Source organism: Amblyomma maculatum, chromosome 3 (assembly GCF_055883805.1).
Source record: "Amblyomma maculatum isolate TAMU_Amacu chromosome 3, ASM5588380v1, whole genome shotgun sequence".
Lineage (NCBI taxonomy): Eukaryota > Metazoa > Arthropoda > Arachnida > Ixodida > Ixodidae > Amblyomma > Amblyomma maculatum.
In genome coordinates this window covers 89,860,221-89,876,617 of record NC_139346.1, presented here as the reverse complement: position 1 = coordinate 89,876,617, position 16,397 = coordinate 89,860,221, and the positions used below count along the sequence as shown (strand labels likewise).

The 16,397-nt window shown below is 45.3% G+C and overlaps 1 long non-coding RNA gene across 1 annotated transcript; it reads left to right on the top strand.

Moving 5' to 3' along the window:
- The first annotated feature begins 12,257 nt into the window (after positions 1-12,257).
- LOC146195251 (uncharacterized) lies at positions 12,258-13,950 on the top strand. The gene is made up of 3 exons (XR_014705545.1): positions 12,258-12,345; positions 13,402-13,505; positions 13,832-13,950. It is a non-coding gene; the product is annotated as an uncharacterized LOC146195251 (long non-coding RNA).
- Positions 13,951-16,397: the final 2,447 nt, after the last annotated feature.

Sequence of the window (16,397 nt, the reverse complement as noted above, 5' to 3'; positions counted from 1 at the left end):
CACAGATAATACTGGACCTTATTAATTTATTTGCGAAATTTGAGCGCCCTAGACGCATTCTTTAGTTCCCAATAAGTGGCTGAAGCTGAGATCGCGAAGCTCCTCCCACCGATAACGATCGCCATGTTGGGACGATTGGTGACGTCAAAGGCTGACCGGTCACTGCGTCGTTTGCTGCTGTGCCGGCGCCGATAAGCTGCCGATACACTACTATGTTTGCGCTTGGTCAAAGAGCAGCATCACTCCGAATAAATGCACTAAGCATGTTCCTGAAAACAGAACACAGACTGCAGTGAAGCGCTGAAGCGCGATTTAGTTCTTGCCCACCCATCCGCGGGCCTTCAACGAGACCGCCGTCATAGTCCGCGGCAGCACTGCCCACACCGCCGTAAACCCGTGAACACCCCGCCGCGCCGGCCGTGCTCTTCAAGCCTTCCTCAAGCGTCCGTGCCAGCGAAACGGCCGATCCCTTGCGCTCCTGTGTCAGAAAAGCATGCAAAATGTGTTCTGCTCGAAAAATTTACAGGTCCTAGAAAAGGGAATCTAAAAAATAAAGGCTTTCTGAGAAATGTCGCATACGATGGTAGTTTTTGCTTACAGCCGCATAGCAGCTTCCTCAGGTGCGGTGCCCGTGTTCACGTACACGAGCTATGCTGTTAAGGCGTTGTCGAAAATTATTTCTTTAACCAGAAAACAATGGCATTAAGAGGAAGCTTCATGATCGAGTAGCTCTGTTACTAAAACGTTTCCCTGATCACTTACAAAGTGCCGTCCGCTGTGGCCTCGATGCTAAGCAATGTAGGCCTAGCGACGATTAGGGAGAAGCAGACGACCAGGCGCCGCACGTCGTCTGCCTCTCTCGAGGGCGGCCTCATTGTAAGCTTGCGGCATCCCGTGCGGTAAGCCGCATGAGCTTATTGTCTATTTTTATGATGCGACTAGGGCCAGACTTGTTCCTGACATCAAGCAGCGTAAACGATGCGACGTACGGGACGGAGTATTGGGCAAATTAGGCGCCTTGATGTAGCGCGCCGCACCTTATATACGCTCCTATTAAAACGTGAGGTTGGGCTAGTTGGTAATTTCTTGTTGGAATCATTTTGTAGCGGCAAAACCACGGACACAAACACGAAACACAAGGGACACCCGCTGGACTGCAACTAGTTTTTACTGTAAAAATACATGATATATATACATGAAATTACTTATCTTCGTAATCGCATGCCACAAAGAAAGAGGGTGGGGAGTGTGTGTGTGTGTGTGGGGGGGGGGGGCTGAGATCATGTGTGAATGGCGAGGCACCTGCGTGTGCTTAATGATTGTCATGTATATATATCATGTATTTGTACAGTAAAAACTAGTTGCACTCTAGCGGGTGTCCCTTGTGTTCCGTGTTCTTTGTGTCCGCGTTTTTACCGCTTCAGAATGATTCCAACAAAACATTATATACGCTGCTGCTCTGTCGGGTCGTTGTCGAAGGTTGTACAAAATCGCCGTCGGACGTCACTCTATGCGCATTTTATGTGTTGCTTTGAGGCGTGTTTCAATGTACAGTGTGTACTTTGTCGAACGGGCCAGCTCATGCGGCTTTCCTACTCGGGCGCCGACGTGCGCCCGAATCCCGCCCACACACATGGCTTTTGCCTACGTTAAAAGCGCTAACAGGGATTGAAAAGCAGCTTGCGGCAACCGAGAGTTGGCGGCATGACTGCTGTTTGATCCGCACGAAAGCGTCGCGCAACTATATAGTGTCTGGAACAGCGTAACTGCGGTTGACGCTACTCGTGCACAGAACATGCAGCAGACAATGCGGCGTCGTTTTATGTCGTTACCGGCTGCGCCGGTGGCCAGTGCAACGTGTTGTTCAAGGAGAAATTAAAACACTAGTTTTAAAAACATCTGCAGCTCCGACGGAGCTGGAACTTTGAGGTTCAGTTGGCACATCGGGAATAAGATGCAATGAAGAGATTATATTCAAAAACTGGTGTCATGACCCCTTGAAGTCTTTTGGCAATTTGAAGATCATGCGAGGATAAAAGGTGTCACTGAAATGCCTTGGACTGCTAAAGGATTGAATGAGTTTATTAGTACTGCTATCTTCTGCACATTTGAAATAAACTTTAATGCTGAGGGAAAAAGATAGAAATACCCTAGAGGAAGTGCACTACATGATAAGGCACAAGTGTATGAGAGCAAATAACAAATTTACATGTTTTTGACACAGAAGCAGTCCAGTTATAGGCGCCACACTTTTGTTATGTTGTATGGCAATGAAAGAAGCAAAAACTTTACTCAAGCTGTATATCTCTATATAACAAAATGTCACTTCATACAAGACCTCTTCTGAAAAATTGTTTAAATTTTAAAATATTGTTAAAGAAAGGGTACGTTATATACGGATTTGCCACATATGTACATGCTGATTATTAGAAAGGTTTACTTAAAAGGAACAATACATACGTCAGGCTGGACTCATAGTCTAGCGTTACGTCAGTGCGAAAACAGTGTTTCCTTGCCGAAACAAGATTACCATAGCAAAAAAAGAACTGCATAATGGGGTAGTGCATATGGCACTGGCTTGCGCGTTGACTCTGTCTGTAGCGTTCTCTCGGGGCACTGTTTAGCCATCGATCGCCACGTTGCATTACTGCCTAAATGCGAGAAACGCATTACAAAACCGCGGCACGAATACAACAGCGAACTAATAAAGATCTAGAACCGATGATGGCGAGAAAAGTTATACACAAAACCAATAGCACTGCATCTTCGTCGTCACAGTTTGTGCCCTCAAGCGCCGTGTTCAACGCCGTAAGACTTTTGTTTATGCTTTTTGATGCTTCTTTTTTAAGCTTCTGGTGAAGCAGTTGCGGTGAGTAATTTGGTGCGGTTTAATTGGTGAATAATCGTAGCGAAGTTTCTGTGCGCCTTCTATTCCGTCCCCATTCCTTTTGCACTGTCCCTTTGTGTGGTTTCGTTCCCACTTCAGTCCTGGAATCGGGTATTTTGTGCAGGATGTGGGAGATGCAACATAATAACGTGCCCCTTTTTCATTTCGTGCGAAATCATACAGACACTTGCATGGCTGCTCGTCATCCGCGTGGATAGCACGGTGCGAACGCATGGTGTTCCCGGTTGTCGGCTCAGTGACAAAGCGGATATGCTTGATATATGCTGAAGCACACGCAGTAAGTTCCGCATGCATGAGCCATAGCCTATCATGTCACTTCGAAAAATGTTTCGCAGCGAGGGTCCTTTATTTAAAGCATGTGAACTGCAGTACACGTGCGGAGTAATGAGGCACCGGCGAAAAAAAGAATATGCAGTAGAAAGCATCTGTATTTTAGCGGCCCAAGAAGGCCAGTGCTAGCACATTGCCGTTGTATCAACGTTTTCGTTCTGCGTGCTAGTTCCGGTTTCTGGCCGCGGTGGCGGTTGTTGTAAATGGCGCCCCTGATTGGTCGGGGAGATCCTCCGCAAAGATGTGATACGCATTACCTAACAGGAATCATTTTCTCGCAGACAGTTTGAATGAGAAAAGCTTTCTTGCGGGATTTTCTCAGCAAAGCAGCCACATTTTCGCGCGGAAAAGGGGCCTTTAGTGCGGCAGAAGAATACATTTTTCATCTTGGTTTGTTTTATATTTTTTGCTGATGTCTCTTTAAATTGTGATTGAAGCGTTGAATTAAAAGTAGCATTAGGTGCTTATGGTTTTCATCTTAAATATCGGTTTCGCAGAAACCTCAGGATTGAACTGCCTCTAAGTCGAAGGTAATAGATAATCATAATAGTATGTGTTCAGAACAGATACGGAATTTCGCATTTTTATTGTAGACTGTGAAAACCTGTCTCTTATGGAATAATAACACCTATTCTCACACTTATTCTCAACATGGCAATCAGTGCATCCAAGCAAATATTCTGGCTGTATTTCAATTTCAGTGGTCCTGAGGAGTGTTGGTCTCGCCTTTAGCTGATTAGTGGAAACGCCAGATGCGGATTTGAAGCTGTAGCGACTATAAATTGCGGCAGAAGGTCACTGTGTTCCGGTTGCCATACCGGAACGCTCAGCAGTACTACTGCTCTTTCCCGATAAATTAACTAGAAAAGAGCATTCAGCCCTACTTTAACGCAATGATGTTAAAGGCCCCGTTCAGAGGGGCCTTTCGCATAATTTGGTAGCTACTATCCACTGTAAGATAATGAACTTCGGCGAGATAACAGAAACACAGATAGGGTAATTATCGATTGAGAGCGTAAGAAACTGAGCACGCGCGAATGAGAATCCGCAAGAGCCTCTTTGGGGAACAATTAACACTATCACGTCATGTACTTGAAGGGCTAGCCTAATTGTTTTCAAAGTTTTATGCGCGTCGAATGCCACATGTAGGAAAACACATCTCCATTCATCCATTCAACCTAAATGCATATAGAAACAAATTTTCGATACCCTTTTCAGCACTATAAATGTGGAAGGTGCAGTCCGAAAAAAATATATAATAAAAAAATATAATAATAAAAATAATAAAATAATGAAAAAATATAATGTGCATTGATTTGCAGGCATATGGTGGCATGTGCCTCCGCCGATCGCGAATGGTAATACAGCTAGCCTATGTTTTATGGCAAAAATTATAGGGTCATGGTGAAATTGCGCGAGATTTGTCCACGAGATCTGTTTACGAGATTCCAAGATATGAGTCCGCTAGTTGTCGCAATAGGCTCTTACCTGGCCATATTTTCCTCTTTCGGGCAGTTCAGCCTACTCTTAATAAAAGCCCCGTAGGGCCACGTGTAAGTCACGTCGAGGAGAGCAGATCCTGAGATGCCGATATAGCAACTGAAGCAGACCAGTTAAAATGCTTATTGTGTATCTCCACATATACGCGGTGGGAGATTTCAAACGCAAAATTTGCAGACGTTTTCTTTTTTATGATAAGGGAGTTCTTGACGGAAGCGAAATTATGCGTACACACACTGCTTCAACCGACAACTCAGAAAGCTAGTGAGGGGTCTAAATGAAAAGATTACTCGCAGGTACAGCCAGGTAACAAACTTGATTTCTTGGTAACAAACTTGATATGCATTCGCAAGCGAGCATTATGTTGTTGTGGGTGCAGGACAAAGGAAAGGAAAATGCACGGGCCTGCTACTGGCTCTGTAGCTGAGCCACCTCTGCTGCCTCGTGCAGACAGAAGAGACTGATTGATTTATTGATTGATATATCTGATTGATAGAAGAGAAGGAAAGCGTAGCAGGGGGCGGCAGAAAGTTAGGTGGGCGGATGAGGTTAAGAAGTGCGCAAGGGTCAAGTGGATACAGCTAGCACAGAACCGGGTTAATTGGAGAAATATGGGAGAGGCCTTCGCCCTGCAGTGGGTATAGTCAGGCTGATGATGATGATGACAGCCACTGAGTATCAGGGGAGAGAAATAATTATGATATGCGCTCAACATTATCGCTGTCATTGTCACGTTTGCAAAAACACACAACAATGTATGCATGAAGAAGTAAGCCAACAAAACTAGACATATAGTACTAATAAAATTGTTAAACGTGTATAATACTACCATAAGAAATGGAGAAATCGAGACATCGCGAAATTCACAAAATAAGCAAGTGAGGCAGATTTTCGGTCCAAAATACACACAACCAAGTTGAAGAAAATTATAAAAAACTCAAAATTTGCCGAGCTGAGCCAAACAAAAATGTTATGTACATGAAGTAGCACTGTAAAGAGTATTTCAAATCTAGGTCTTAAGCGAACAATACACGAAGGAACAAATAGATTGAAGTAGAATATCATTTTCGCGACCTCCGACATCGAAGCTGATCAGGAGAGAGTGTGAAGTCTGCTATGAAACCCTTCGAGTTAAGTGATTCTTGACTATCAGACCTCACCGGAAGAGAAGAGGGCTTTAACGCCGCCTGATGGGTAGTCGAAAACGCAAGCGCATATTGTCAAGCGAGTTTTGTACATAGCGCTGTGCACCAAGGCACGTGATGTCAACAAATCGGGCACCGAGAATGATGTTGCACTGGTAAAGAATGATTGATGACTTACAACAAGGGATTGCGCATGCTGAGTGAGAACATGGAGGCTTTTCTTCTTGACGACGATGCGGCAAAAAACATCGCTTCTGTCACCCAGTTTGAAGAATCTGCGGCAGACACTGGTGCTATTGTGCCACGATATCGATGTTCAGCAGATTCCACATTCAGCTGTTCACGTCACTCGTCGTTCTACCGACGCCGTTACTGAGCTTTTGTGCAGCAGCGGATAGCCATTCTTCTGAGATTGCTGCATCTGGACGACCAAGCGGCATTGGTTCGTTACAGCGAAATTTGGCCTTGCTAAGCTTCGACAGTGACATGTCCCAAAGGTCAGCTTTTGGGAACATGTATCGCCACGCCGTCCTTAGTAACAGTGGCGTGAACAACACCTATCTTTCCTTTACGGCAGTCTGCTCAGTGGAATGACGGCTAAAGCGATCAAGGACATTCAAGTCTAGAAACAACGAACGGCGATACCACCGATATCGTCAAGGTCTGCTTCGGTAATAAGCAGCTCGTTTTACAGAGTTACTTGGTGAATCTCCGAACGCACAAGCCCATCAGGTGGCTGGTAGCGTGGTTGGGTTGCGTAATCTCCTGGATTGTGTGCATATCAGCATGAGAGTGCTGCGTGCGGTTGGTGTGACAGGAACTCTGCTACGTAGCCATGATTGTAGAAATCGTTGTCAAGTTTATACGGTATGAAGCCGCAATCGATTAGTACAAGTGGTGGAGCTTCGAGCAGAACGTCACCGAACCTCATACGGCAGAAGAGGATTTTGTACGGTTGAAGACCAGCTACGAATCAAGGTAGAATCCGTAGATGAAATTGCGTTCATCGCCTGCACTCAAAGGGGAGAGATACCGTTCCAAGTAACCGTCGCTACTGCACCGAGAGGTAACGATAAAAGATGTGGTTTGCATCGGAGCTTCTTCCTGTCTTCAGCATCTGTTCTGCACAACCCGTGTCTACCCATGGCGATGAGTAATTTTGCGGCTACACAATGCACTGAACGGAATACTGCAATTGTAGTAGGAGCCTGCCGGAGCGGAAAGGTCTGTTATCTAGATCCGGTTACTGTTCTAAATGCAAAACTCGAGAGAATTGATCGATAGATTGGCGCCGTAATGGCGCAGTTTGAAGTGCGAAGGAAGGCTGCGACCTTTATCTGCATCCTTGCATACAGCTACGAACGGCGTCAGCATGTACGCTATGACTAATGCTGCAGTGGTTAGTTCCATGGAGATAAAGTACTGCTGCAAACCTTTAGAACATGGTTGATGGCTTATGGACAGCCAACGTATATATTAGAAGCGCCTTAGAACACGGCCGCCAAAGAAGGTGCACTACAACCAACGTATCACACAAGTTAAGGCTGCGACACGTGAATAATAATAATTTGGCTATGAAAGCTTTAAGGGCGATACAGAAGAACTGAAGAGCTAGTTCACGTTTATGCACCTACGTTTGAAACGTAAATTTGACAATATCGAACAGGGAATCGAAGCCATCGAGATTTCGTTTATATTCGATGAGTGCTGGCTGAAATCTCCCGTGCGTGTGTTGGAGTTAAACAGTTGTTTGACGCCTAGATTTTTCTGGCTGATGTTCTGAGTTTTCCAGGTTTAAACGAAGTAAATGAATATACATTACTTATTGGAGCCAATCAGCTTTTCAAGTTCCTGTACAAAGGTTGGTTATATTTTACCCGAAAACTATTCTGTGTGATTTACGCACGTTTTTTCGTAATGAAACAATGTGCATAATTCGCGCAGATTGTGTCAATTCTGATGTCTCGGACACACTGCAACAGAAACAACAGAAACAGATCAATTCTCTCGAGAAACAGTCGACGTCCGACTTCCCGTTAGTAACGTTGGCTTCTCAGATGACAGTGGATGCCAGCTATAAGGATACAAGGATAAAATGACAGTGCAAATTCACAATGTCTCGGATTGATGAATTTTAATGGCCTCGATGCGGCGCCAGCAGTCATAGTGGAGTAGCAGCGACCCCGCTGGACACATCTCAATGTAAGTCATTTTCATCAGACACCGATTAAGATGGGGCTCTCCCATAGTAAGGAGGGGATCAAGTAAATCACGGGAATTGTAAACACGCCATGGCTTTGTTTATGTTCATAAAAATATAATTCTGGGGCGCCGACGAAAGAATTCGTCCAGCGGACATTGTTAAGCCGCACAGAAAGTCACAAATTGCCAATATTTTCACCGAGCAAGAGAGTAAGTTCGATGGACAGGCAGTAACCCCTTAAGTACACCGACAGCTCGATAAACTCCAGATTACTCACTACGGGTTAAACCAGTTTGTGAATTAGGAAAAAAAGGCTGAACACAATGCTCATGGTGAGTCCCTTCTTATGGCGACATACTTTGAGTGCGAACATGCAAAGAATGGAGTCTCTTCGCTTAATGAACTACAAGACTTACGAGGAGGAAATACTTATGCGACGCAGCGAAGACGAGCCCACACGAGAGCCCAAGAAGCTAGGAACAGAAGGCGCTGAAAAAGACAGAGATCTGGAGTCATACTTAAGTCACCTCGAAAAGTTCTGTCGTGCAGTTTCCCACGAGGAAATCCGAGAGCAGGAAGCCGTGCAATTGACGGCAACTGAAGCGCAGAGCGCGGTAGATGAACACACTGCTGAAAAGGAGGACGTTAAGCGCGGAGAGCTTTACGCCAGTATCACTAAACCGATGCAGGAAGAGAGTCGTGTTACCTTGCCAGGGATTGCGCAGCACGGAAAGTTTCGCAACATGGAAAACGACTTTTCGAGCAACAAGGCAACGTGTCATCTGCCTAACAAACGCAGGAACGAAGGATGTTGGCGCGCAAGAGAAGAAAAAGAAGATGACGCTTTATACCATTCAGAGTGTTTGTTTCGCAGCTGCGCGTGTAGAATATTACAATGCAGCTACTGGCATATCGGGTATATTCAACAGCTGATCACGGTGTCATATCGGGGCTCTACAGCACTAGGGGCTCGGAGAGGGAACTGTGTGCTGTACACAAACGGTCAGGATAGACTTGCCCTGTGCGTGCCCTTTATGTTATACAGACGGTGAGCTTTTTTCGACAAATTCATGTTGGCGAGTTGGATGATATTCTTATCCATATATGCTTCACCGTTTTGAGCGGCTAGTGCTTATAAAGTGTGCTTGTCCTGATAGCAGGATGTACGCTTCCCTGCTTTATATATGGCCAATTGACGCTTGAAAAGTTACATGTGATTGAACTCGTCAGCCAAAGCACCATACTGAGGACTCCAAATGTCGCCGACAAATCTTTTCTGGCATGTCCGCAGCATTAGTACAGTGATGCGTCGTTGGCGACGGGCGATGCACATATTGAGTTATTTCATGCTGCGTGCATGATGCTGGACGCTCAGAGGGCGTTTGCAGAGCTCTTGAGTAGTGAGCGCATGTTTGCGCACTCTAAGCAATTCATTTTGCAATTTGCGGTACTCGTCGTTTGGCGTTAATAATCAAGAGACAGCAACTCCAATTATAATAGCGTCTGCTGGTTTTAATAAAGTCAGCTATTTTTGCCACAAACAGATGTGTCTCTCACGCCTAGAAGACGTCACATTGTCCACAAAAATGAAAACAAAAACAAATTTTCACTCGTCACAATCATTATTGTGCATGTAGTGCATGCTAATGCGTTCATTCGCCTTATCCTAGTATATTGAAACTGGTAAGCTTAGCGGATCGGCTCATGCTTACAGGTGGAACACATGAAAGGAAGTGGAGTGCGCTAGGCAGAGAAAGTGTTACGTTTTTGCATTTCCTATTCTGCCGACTACGCAAGTCCACTCTCATAATGAAACGTTTCAGGCGTTGAAGCAGATATCACGAAGCGTGGTATATTTTAACGCCTTCATAATCATTCTGCCGATGGGAACCTTTCTTTCACTTTCAAGATTTCAATCCAATAGCTTTCAAGGTCGCGTTTCCTAGAATATTTGACATTGGTTTAGTCGGCGTAGTTGTTAATAACGTCAACATTGTTAGAAACATATCACGAGAGTGTCTCTATAAAGTGACAGTTGATAGCTGAAGAGCCTCACAATGATCTGTCGGTTATTTTATGACGTCACGAGCCAGCTTGTGGCGTTTTCAGGCACTAATAAAGTGTGCTTCTTTTAGAGGTTAGCACGTTTTCTTCAAGGTGGAGAGTGAGGCTAATCTAACCCACTGTGACTCTTTAATCACGAGTCAGACACATTACTTCTAAGCTACGCAGACGCGTTCTTGCCGGTCGTTTATGCTGGAATTTGTATTGGAGTTTTGGTCTTCGAAATATTGCGATATCGTGCAGCGAGAAGTTAAGGAGTGTGTCTCACGGCGTTTTGCCGTAAAAGAAGAAGAAAACTGTTTTCAGAGTGAGCGGTAGTAGTCATCTGGACATATTTGATCATGTGTTACGTACTAGAAATGATGGCGCTACTTCGAGTGGCTAAGAATGGGCGTTATTCCTAGAGCTCAAAAGCATCCATGAAAACCAACCTTTTCTGATACCCAATGAACGGTAATTGGTGCATGGCACAAAAATCCGTTTTGATGCATTCCGCACAGTGCAAAGGCTGTCTCTCTACCTTACATCTTGACCCAGACTGAATTTCGGAGATGCAGACTACCGGCTAGTGATCACAGGGATTATCGACGGTAAATGTTTCTAGGCACTATTTTGTTCTCGGAAGTGTCAAGCCGACGCGATAACATTAGAGACTGCTGTATGCTTTACGCTTTTTTTCCTTCTAGCTTAGTCGCTGTTACCTACATCGAAATTATGTGCGTATGTCTGCACAAAAAGATGTTTTTGTGTGGTGTATGGCGATTAAAGTCCCAAAGCGACTCAGGGTATGAGAGACGCTGTATTGGAAGGCTCCGGAAATTCCAACCACCTGGGGTTATTTAACGTGTGCTCAATTCGCACAAAACACAGGCGCCTTGCTTTTCGCCTCTATCGAAAAGCGGCTGCTGGCGCCAGGATTCGATCCCGCATCCATGGACACGGTAGGTGAGTGCCCCGACCACGGCGCCACCTTGGCGGGGCTGGACAAAAAGCAAGAAAGATTTCGCTTGAAGCCATTCCAAGACCACCTGTCCTCTTACCTCCCCCCCCCCCCCCACACACACACAGATTGCCACTGGTTAACAGGCAACTGGCTGCTGAAAAGCTTCTAGGTCTGCCAACTTCGAATATGACAGACTTTCGAGTACTGCGAACACTCATTATTGACCAGCAGGGTGCTATCAGAAGTAAATCAACATTGAAACGGGTTTCTTCTAGGCAAATCCACATAGTGAATCAACGAAACTTAAAACTTTCTCGAGACCAATTAAAAGGCATTGGAGCGCTATTTATCTCTTTTGTTTAACTTTTGTAACTCCCTGGAGGCAGACCGGCTCACAATACCTACGGTGTACTGAAACACGGCGAAGTCAAGATCCGGGAAAGTTTTTAAAGGTAAAACAGAACATCCGCACATATGTTTTGCCTTTGTACGCTCGCTTCAGCTGGCAGTCTGAAATGGAGGTACCATGCGGTGTGTCCCCTACAACGTGTAATTTGCTTCCCTACTTTAAAGACTGTGCATGCTTATTGCGGAGTGCTTTACGTGGTTGCCAATAAAGTGTGCTCTGTATGGTGACAATGGTTTTATCGTCGAGCTGTAAAATAGCCTTTAGTGACTTTTTTTCTGCTTCCCTTGTTTATGCGCTTCTGATTTAACAGCATTTCGTCTACGTTCTCTCTTTTATGTGACACCTGTAGGCGGATCGAATAGAGTGGAGGGGAATTCAAAAACAAAAAGCTTTCACAGCAAAGGCAGCCATATATGACAGCAGACACAGGAGGCCATGTGCGGCTAAATTCACCCATGGTCAAGTGCCTTGTATCTAGCATATGTTTAGACAATCCTCAAAAATTCCGTCAATATACAGGTCCTGCCGTTGTACGTAGATCATGCAGTTTCCCGCCCCTAGCCGACAAGAAAATTTCTTGAGAGAAAGAGGGAGAGAAAGGGGAAGACCGAACGCAGGTGTGTTAATCAATCAAGATGTTCCGGTTGTCAACCCTGCACTGCTGAAGAATGACATAATATAAAGAGAAAGAGTTTAGCTTCGTATAAAAAGGAGGAAATCGTTAAGCTGTGGCAGCGTCAAAGGAAAACCTTTGACTACAGCTTCCTTGCCTCGGTTCTGAAATGACGGCGACCAAGAACTTTGCTCTTCTGTTGTTGCTTGGTCTGGCAGTGGTTGTTTTAGGTATGTGGTGTTGATTCGATTGGGAGCATGATTTTGTGCATTTGTTTCATGCAACTAAAATCCACGAGTGCATTATTTTGCAGTAATGTAGATAGGAAAAGCAAGAACTTTGCTCAGACACCGTCTGTAATTAGCATTGAAAATTAAAATGCCTTGATTTGCATTACACGCGTACGACTGTGTAAAGGATTTCAGCGCTACAATGCCGGCGAAGCAGCCTTTACCTCGCCAGATAATTGCAACGAAATCAGAAAATGAGGATATCGACAAACTGTTGAGGACTCATGGGCTCTCGAGGTGCCATAATGGTATTCTCTGGGTATCATGGCAAAAACCTGAAATCACCGCAAAAATCCAGGACGATCTATGTCTTTAAACATTCGTAAATGCTGGCATCTGTGAACCTATGAATTGCTTCTTTGTGCAGCCAATATTAAGAATTTTCTAGCAGCCACGTGTATGTCGGCCATTGCCAAGAGCGCAAAATGTCAGACCAATAAATGCGACGCCGGAGGTCTAGACAACGAAGCATAAGCAGTCACCTTAGGCAAAGAAGTTGGCGCTGGTATTTACATCAACAGTTGAAACCCGCCGCCGGACAAACCCCGATAAAATGGGTATAAGCGTCCCCCGGCACGGCGCCCGGCTCTCTCAGGGGTGTGCGTTTGGAAGAGGCTCTGCTAACCCTACAGTGCTCCTTCAAGGGCTTAAAGTTTCGAACAAAGTAATGACCTGCAAAGGTCGGGTTGACAGAAAAAAAAGGGCCACATAACGGGCTTTTGCTGCACAAGGCGGACTGTTGTCCGATGTTATCGTTATTGTGTTATTATTGTCCGATGGCGGAACTGATCACTGCCACACCGAAGCAACTATTTTAGACCTATGACCGCTTTCCCAAACATTTCACCCCAAAGAACCGAGCACCAGGTCGAGGGAAAGCTTGTACCAATTGAAAAGCCGGTAGGCACCCGGCGGCAACAGGGATCGACCCTGCTACCTCCCGAACACGAGGCGGATGCTCTACAACAAGGCCGCCTTCGTTTTCTTTTTTCGCAGCTTCCCAGGGACCAGGAGGACGCGGCCCTCCTGAAGGGGGACCCAGAGGTCGGGGACCTCCCGGAGCCGGGGGACCTCCTGGTCACGGTTTGCCACCACCCCCGGTAAGAAGCGCTTGCTTTAAAAGCGTATGCGAGAAAGAGGCTCGGCACAACGTGATACCGTTGCTAGAATGAGAATTGTAACTATACTGCAAATCACAAAGCTTCACAGTTTGAAAAACTAGTGGAGCATGTAGCATTGAAAACAGTAGCGTTCTCGAGATGAAATGAAGGAAGCAAGAAGTCCTTGGATTACTGCGCTCATATTGCGTTTGAGTGTGACGTAATGAAAAACGAAATATAAAAGTCGCACGTAACTGCGACAACAAATCTGTTTTTCGTCGCACAGAGTCGGTTATTTTTTAGACTCTTTTTCATTTTCTTTTCAGCCTAGCGGATCAACCAATACTACAGGAATGGAAAACTCGACGACGAGCTCATCTGGTTGATGTCTTCATCAAAGACAAGTGCCCTTCTCACACAAAATTCAAATCCTACTAACACGATGGCCTGTATTTCTTTCGCATGAATAAAGCAGTTATGTTGCGTGAAATGCAACAGATCGCAACAGAAGACAATCTGCATGAGCTGTCTAACTGCGCACTAGTGTGAATTGCAACGTGTAGTTACCGTACAATATGTAGGATACGGGCTCGTTATTCGGAAGGCAGTCAATCAGTGAGAAATAAGTCATTGAAAGACTCTCAGATAAGTTCCTTATTTGCCTAAGCTGTGCGTCAAAGCGGAACAATAGGTGGCCGAGATAGCAATAAGTTAGCTCTACGGTCGTCGATGAACAGAATCACCGTCGCGCCAAACTGTGCTTTACATAAAGCTGGCGAAAAACTTCTAAGGTGAAGCAATATGCAAGAATCTATAGTAATGTAGAACCGACTGCGCAAAGCTGCAAAACTTGCAGTAAAACCGACATTATCTGCGCCAACAACAAAGTGAAAAAGTGTCGTTCTGGTAGCCTCGAGCATGAACAAACCTGCAAAGTTTTCAGGCATTTGCCTTCTATAAGGACACACTGGCGCGATTATTTGGAAAATAGAAACCTATTAATGTTGAGAATGAAAACAAGAGGAATTCATTATTTTATTTAATAAGCACTGAGGCTCACTAAACCACAACTTTTTAGGTTGAACTGTATCGGAACGACTTCGCAGTCAAGTTCTCGTTTTCGACGAATGGTCTTGTACGGCCCAAAACTGCGGCTTAAAACGTTTCACTAAGCCTGCAGCATCAAACGAACGTTTGTATCATTAATAAATAATGCGGCTAGCGTTCCGTGTGGTGTTGGCTTCGATGATACTGTCGGACGTCGCGGCGTTTTTGGTCATTGAGCCATAGCCGGGCAAGGGATCAGATTTGTGCGTACCGATGACGGTGGCCTGGAGATTGTATGGTGAAAGCCTTTCTATGCTCATGGAACAAACTCCCATACGCGAACGTAGTGCGCGAGATTCGGCGAGACGTGTTCTTGTCTAGCGTTCCTTCCATCTGCAATCTCGCACTTGAACGCACTTCAAGGAACGCCACTCGATACGAGCGATGGTGTACCATCTAAACTCACCCTTGCTGGAGAAAGTGTGACAAATACGGTGCTTTTCTTTTCCCGTAACAAAATTGTATTTATTTGTAGCAGTGCAACGAACGTAATAAGAGGCTAACAATGAGAGGCAAATGATAGGAAAGGAAGGGTAGGCTTTCGTCATTCTAGTCTTAAGAGACATCTAAGCGACCCTGTAATCTTTTTCCGCGGTGCTGCTGGACAGTATGGAAAAACGTATTTGGGGCTTCATTGCAGTGGGCGGGCCTGAAAGTAGTAACTTGGATGGCCACCTTCACATTCAGTGTTGAAAGCAAAGACGACGTAAGGAATGACGACAATCCAAGCCTTGCGTTCGGCGTCGACATTTAGACAGCTCTGTAGCGATGGTTCTGTTCACTAAGGTCATGTGAGGCCGCTTTTTGCAGCGCCGATTTGAACATTGTCTCCATGTCAGCAATCCGTTCTTTTTTAGCACCTTGTGGCGGAAAGATACATTTCGCACTAAATGTAATCTCATTTCATGCTTTTCTATTTCGCTAGATGTACGGGCCTCAGCGTACGAGGATAGGCAATCTATCGCCACACTGATCAACTTGTTTCCAGGTGTTGACATCAAGAAAGGGTCAATCAGGTTCACTCTAATGTCTTAAGCATTTGTTGCTGAGAGTCTCTCAAAGTTTTCATATTACGTGCGACATCGTCAGATAACCGGTGGCCAGTAATGCGTGTTTTAGGTACTGTGGAGGGATCCAGAAAACACAAAATTTCTAGGTGCTGGCTCTTCCTGTGACCCCTGTGAAATTTCTTCACGAAATCGTGACAGCAAAGAGAAAGCCGATTTCGCTAGCCTCGAAGCTCTTGTTCAGAGGAGATCTTTCTGATTCCAGAAGGGTGAAAATCAGTGCTCGTAAGAGACGGTGCGAAGATGCCTTTCCTTCCAAGTACTTCGTTAGGCTTCGACTGTCGCGTCTGAGAGAGGCTACTGAGTGAAAAGGGACGCTCTGGCAGGTCCTCGGTAGGAGACGCATCATCATCGTCTAGAGACAAGGGCTTATATCAAAGAAGTGAGGTGAGCGTGTTTACGTTCGGACTCATAATTGATAATAACGTTATACGTGTAACATCATCATCAATTATGCATTTGTAAGCCCCGACAAACGACCCCATTGGTTCCAATGGGAACTCAGCAGGAACTGAATGGGAACCGACTGGAAACCACCCCAGAAACCACCAAGACCAGTCACGACCCCCACCATGTAAAAAAGTATACAACTTTGTACATATACTCAAGAAGAAGCATACATCAACAGCTCAATAAAAGAAAGAAGAAAAAAAAGAATCTAACACACTCTTGCTGCATCCAAGCCCCCTACCACAAATCTGTGCCCCCCTCCCCCTCC